At 28.7% G+C, this 6000-nt stretch overlaps 1 protein-coding gene across 2 annotated transcripts in view; it reads left to right on the top strand.

Annotated features, from left to right (window-relative positions):
- Positions 1-266: 266 nt before the first annotated feature.
- LOC129921221 (eukaryotic translation initiation factor 5A) overlaps positions 267-6000 on the top strand; it is a 28731-nt gene continuing 22997 nt past the window's right edge. Inside the window, exon 1 of one of the 2 annotated variants that reach the window (XM_056002953.1) lies at positions 267-406. The gene's annotated coding sequence lies outside the window, so the exon portion shown is untranslated. Of the gene's footprint in view, positions 407-513; positions 564-6000 lie in introns of those variants that run through there. The other variant, XM_056002954.1, reaches the window with a different exon arrangement.

The following is a 6000-nucleotide window of genomic DNA, read 5'->3' as shown; positions in this document are numbered from 1 at the left end:
AAACTGACTGGTTAGGCGATTGAAAAAACACCGTGTAGCCAGGCACATAGACGAATGGAACAGGACGTAGACGTACAAGATCACATAAGAGTAAAGGAGAATTCGATATTTCTCTCTCGCTTGTTCTCATGTGCAGCTTGGGCGTCTATGGCTTCGTGTACGTGTACAACCAGACATAGATGTTAGACATTGTGTTAGAGAAAAAAATGTTTCGTTAAGTCGGGGTGTTATTTCGTGGAAGTTAGACATGTCATTGAGTTAAAGTAAAAAAATTTCCTTTGGGTCGCCGGCGGGGTGTTTTTATAAAACGGAAATCAGCAAATATTTTTTAACGATAAATTTTCGGTAAGTCTAGAAGAACGAGTTTGCAGTGTCTTTTTAGTTACGACAGCGATACTGATTGCATGTGAGTATAGTGCGTGGTTAAAAATTTATTAAATATTTACTGTGAAATTTACAAAACTAATGTTATTCTCAAACTTAAATTGAAAGGAAGCTTCCAACTAGAAGATTGTTTTTTTAATCAATCGAATCTTCGGCATTCAATCAATTCGGACAACAAAGTACTTAACCCAAAAATATTCTTTTACCGATAATGGTGATAAGTTTGCGAACTGACAACCAGGAATGCCATTTTATTTACAGTTTTTTTTTAATCCACCAATGTTTTTTTTATCTTTTACTGAATGTTAAAAAATTTAAATTAATAATATCAATTCAATGGATACACATTATATCCGATACTTTTGGTGTAGCTTTCTACAAATAAAATTGTTCCGACTTGGTTCTGATTTTTGTGTCGAGTGCCAGTGAAATTATAATTATGTTCATTTTTTTTGTCATGTCCCAATAACTTGCTGGCCGTGTTCTTCAGAATTGAAAATCCCTGTAAAAATTTCTATTAGACTTTCTTTATTATGTTGGCATAAACTTGCTTTATTGGCTGAAATACCATTTTCCAAAAGAATACCATCATAGTTCTCGATTTGTTAATATATCATTCTTAAATATTGACTAAAGACAAATTTATTGTTTTGAAGTAATAGTGACCATTTCCTATCTATCTAACAAATTGATAAATAAAAAAAATAAATAAAATAATTCTTGATTGAGAAATATTGTCTGTGAACTGCACTTGAACTTGTTTTTTACTTTATGTACTGACATTTATTTTATTCTATTAAGTCCTGATTTTTCAATCGTCCGTTGGACTAAGATCTAACTGAGGTTTATCTGACTATTGAAAAATTGGCCCTAAATTAATTATTTAGTTTTCATTTATATTTGTAAGCTTTGTAAAAAAAAAACGCAAACATGTTCTCTAAACATTTTAACAGCCTTTTAACATCATCTTACGTTTAAAAAGTAGTGTTACAAATTACTTTGAAAAACATAGTGGAAGTCATTATTTGTTTGCTATCTATTTATATAAACTTAGAGGGATTTGTACTTCAACTTTGAATTTGTATTCTTTGTGAAAAATATCAAACCCATTTGCTCATACGATACATATAATATAAGTATAACATAAACCCCAATATTCCATATCGGTTTTTAAAACTTCAGACTATTTACGTCCTTAATCCCATTAAGTTGTTTATGTTCTAATTAAGTTCTTTTATTTAACTACAAAATCGGTGCTAAAAAAATTATGTAGAAAATTAAAAATTAATTTCGATAATATGAATCTATAGATGGTAAAATTCAAGTTTTAATTTTTTTGTGAAAGGTTTCATTATTTACTTCATTCCATACAAGTAAAAACACATTAACATAATTATACAGTAAACACAAAAATATTGTTACCAATCAAACATATTTTTGGCTTGATTGCACTTTTTAAAAATAAGATCACAAACTTTAATATTGTTAAAATTGTTAAGATTTCCAACAAATAAAATAATTTATTTTTTCAATCTATTTAATTTTCGAGTTGAAGTTAAGAGCGATTTATGGCATGCAATTGAATCATTGCTAGGTTTAACATAATTTTTTTTTGTTTAGAAATTCCTTGCTTCCCGGATCATGAGGAATAACCAAAACTATCACCCAGCTGCAATTAAATTTTTTTTTTTATCTGCAAAAATATTACGTAAAATTTTACAAAAAATATGTGTATATTCGAGAAACCCACATACATATGTATATTAGACTGGGCCAAAAAAATAAAATATTTTTTTTTTTTGAAAGTTACTTCGAAAATCTTGTTCAGGATGATGAAAAAAAAAATTTGGTGAAAATTTGAGCCGTTAAAAAAAATTTTAAGAGGTCTATCTACGGTGTTTTTTATTTTTATACATGATATGATGTTTTACAACAGAACTGCTAGACGATCAAAGTAAAAAAAATTTTTGTTCATTTTTTCTTATATAAAATTAAATTTCCTACAAAAAAGATCCAATTGAAAATTTTCGTCAGACGAGCCGTATTCGAGTAATTAAGCTTTTAAAATCGAAGTGTTTTTTCAATTTGCCTGTTTCACTTTGGAATTTTGTGATGAGCAAATAAGTGAATAGAAAAATAAAACCTCGACAGATTCTTATAGGAAATTTAATTCTCTACAAAAAAGGTCTTGTAGTAATTTTCCCTAAATTGAGTTTTGAAGAAGTTATTCACGATTTAAATCGAGAAAAAAATTAAAAAATCAATTTTCAATTTCAAAATTTTCTAATTCACTGAAAATTCAATATTTTCAAATTAGCAAGATGTTTTCTTGTAGGGAATTAAACGTTCTATAAAAAGTTCCTTGGCAACAAATTAATTGCTTTAACCGTTTAGAAGATAATCGTATTCAAATCGCAAATGCATACTTGTCATAAGAAAACTATTGAAATCAGTGGGCATTGGTTTTGATACGAATATCTTCTTAACGGTTAAAGCAATTAATTTGCTGCAAAGGAACTTTTTATAGAACGTTTAATTCCCTACAAGAAAACATCTTGCTTATTTGAAAATATTGAATTTTCAGTGAATTAGAAAATTTTGAAATTGAAAATTGATTTTTTAATTTTTTCTCGACTTAAATCGTGAATAACTTCTTTAGAACTCAATTTAGGGAAAATTACTACAAGACCTTTTTTGTAGAGAATTAAATTTCCTATAAGAATCTATCGTGGTTTTATTTTTCTATTCAGTTATTTGCTCATCACAAAATTCCAAAGTGAAACAGGCAAATTGAAAAAACACTTCGATTTTAAAAGCTTAATTACTCGAATACGGCTCGTCTGACGAAAATTTTCAATAAGATCTTTTTTGTAGGAAATTTAATTTTATATAAGAAAAAATGAACAGAAATTTTTTTTACTTTGATCGTCTAGCAGTTCTGTTGTAAAACATCATATCATGTATAAAAATAAAAAACACCGATGATAGACCTCTTAAAATTTTTTTTAACGGCTCAAATTTTCACCAAATTTTTTTTTTCATCATCCTGAACAAGATTTTCGAAGTAACTTTCAAAAAAAAAATATTTTATTTTTTTGGCCCAGTCTAATGTATATAGATTTATGTTCTGTCTGATTCCCTAAGAGCAACTGACTCTTTGTTTATATATTCTTACTTGCGATTTACAGCTATAGCCAAAATAGTAGGAACAACCTCCAAAGAAAACTTTTTACACTTATGCCCCAATTCCCCCCACAAGTCAAAACTTGTGAGAGGCACAAAAATTCTCATAGTTGTGATCTCCTATAGAGCTGTCACAATTCACAATAATTAAACGAAGAATAAATGCTTTTTGGGACTCTCAAAGGTTGTGATTGATACGTTTTAATAATAATAAATATTTTGTCATACCTATATTCAATGCATAATTTTGTGAGTAAACAAAAAATATTAGTAATACACACTTAAATGCCTAAGTTTCGATTTAGTTCAGTCAATGGGTCAAGTTTGAATGTAGTGTTGAAGAAGGGTTTATCCTGAGTACAAATCTCAGTTTGCTTGTTTGGTATTGTGGGGCGTCCGCCATTTTGAAAAACGTATTAGTCTCAATATGTCGAGAACGACTGGGTGGACAGAAAACTTGCAAGACTGTTTAGATTGGAAATATAATTTATCTTTCTTTCTCTTGTGTGTTATTTTTCTCTTCGGTTATACTTTCAGAGTTGCAGTACCGCAAATTGTGTATTTTTACTTGCGATATAGGTACTATAGGGCAAGTTTAGGATTCGTAAAAAAAAAAAATCGAACTCGAGATAACAATTTTACATGACATTACGATGATGTAGAATGCCAAAAAAGTGGGTCCAGCAATTCTGTCTGTCCGTCTGTAAGTACCTTGAGCTGCAGCCTAAACTAATGGAACGATTTTCTTCAAACTTGGTAGTTAGCAGTTTTTGGTGATTCCCTAGAGGAGAAATTGAAATTTTTTTTTTTGGGACCAAAACTAACGGTACCTGTCATATAACGGAAATAGAAAAGTTAATTTTTTTCAAAAACGGCTCTAAAGATTTTGATTAAAATTTTTGTGTGTAGTGAAGCACATAAAAGCTTCCTTTGGAAATAAAAAAAATATTTTTTGTACCGTTATTAACGGTACCTGCCATAGAACGGTTTTTTTGATTTATGAATTTCTCGTAAACGACAAAACAGATTTTGACCAAAATTTTTATACAGAATTCATTATTTGAAAAAAAAATTAAACTTTTCAAAAAACACATTTTTGGATTTTAAAAAAATATATTTTTGAAAAATCAATTTTTTGTAAACGGGTTGGTAAAATATTTTGAAATTCCGTTTTTATGTGTAAATTAATTATTTCTTAAAATTGGCAAACCAACTTTTATTTTTAAAAATGTTAGAAAATTTTTATATATAAAAAATTATTTTTTTAAAAAACGGCTCTAACGATTTTCGAAAATTTTTTTCTAAAAATTCCTTTTTTTAGTTTTTTGTAAAAGACCTTTAAAAACGGTATTTAATTATTTATAAAAACAGATTTTATTTTTTTTGCACCACTTATGAAATTCCGTGAAAATATCAAATTTTAAATTTTCCCTTATTTTAACATTAGAGTAACTTTTACCATAAGAGCAAGTACGTGCGACCCCAGTCGTGTAATTTATTTGATATTTTAAATGTTTTAAACAACTATTTGAGTTGAATGGGAAATTACTGAAAATGAGATACTTTGCGGTTCTCTTACTGTGAAAGTATAACTCCTAGAGAAAAATGATGAACTAGAGAAAGAAAGATAATTATATTTCAAATCTAAAAAGTCTTGCAAGTTTTCTGTCCGACTAGTCATTCTCGAAATATTGACACTAATGCGTTTTTTTTTAAATGGCGGACGCCCAACAAGACCAAACAATAGGCAAACTGAGATTTGTACTTAGGATAAACCCCTCTTAAATACTGCATTCAAACTTAGCTGACGTCACAACTCGGATCCCCTGCATTTGACTCCTCATTGACTGGACTAATTCAGCAAACGGGTCTAAGTTGGTTTCAACTATTTTATTCAGTATTACTCAACTTCGGGCAAACTCATAAGTAAGCTTACATTAGATTTGACTTCCATTACTCTAGTTAAAGCGTCATTTGACTTTTCGCTCAGAGGCACTGTCAGTTTTTATTTCATGGATCGATAGGGGTATATTTGAAAGGCTTAACGTCAATTTCTCACCACCTGATCATTCTTTTTAGCGGAGTTATTCACAAAAATTCATTTTTTGGGGTATTTTACTTCTAAGCTAATATCTTTCCAAATTGTCGTAGACCAAAAAATAAACATACATTCTCTTCATTATAATATTTTCTATCGTTTTATGTAATTTCATTACATTTGAGTGAGTAAATACAAAATGGCAGCCATTTAAGTCAAATTCTTGGTGTTAAAAAACACATTTTTGTCATTTTTTCGAAAAAAGCTTTTATTATGGTTAACATTTTTCTAACTTATTTTGTAGCCCTATTCATGTCTATTGATTATTCGTTACAACATTTTCTATCAATTTAGTGCACATTATTTTTGTTGAAACAAATAAAAAATAAGTAATA

Source organism: Episyrphus balteatus, chromosome 1 (assembly GCF_945859705.1).
Source record: "Episyrphus balteatus chromosome 1, idEpiBalt1.1, whole genome shotgun sequence".
Classification (NCBI taxonomy): domain Eukaryota; kingdom Metazoa; phylum Arthropoda; class Insecta; order Diptera; family Syrphidae; genus Episyrphus; species Episyrphus balteatus.
Note: the sequence above shows the minus strand (reverse complement) of the source record. Positions and strands in the feature narration are given on the sequence as shown.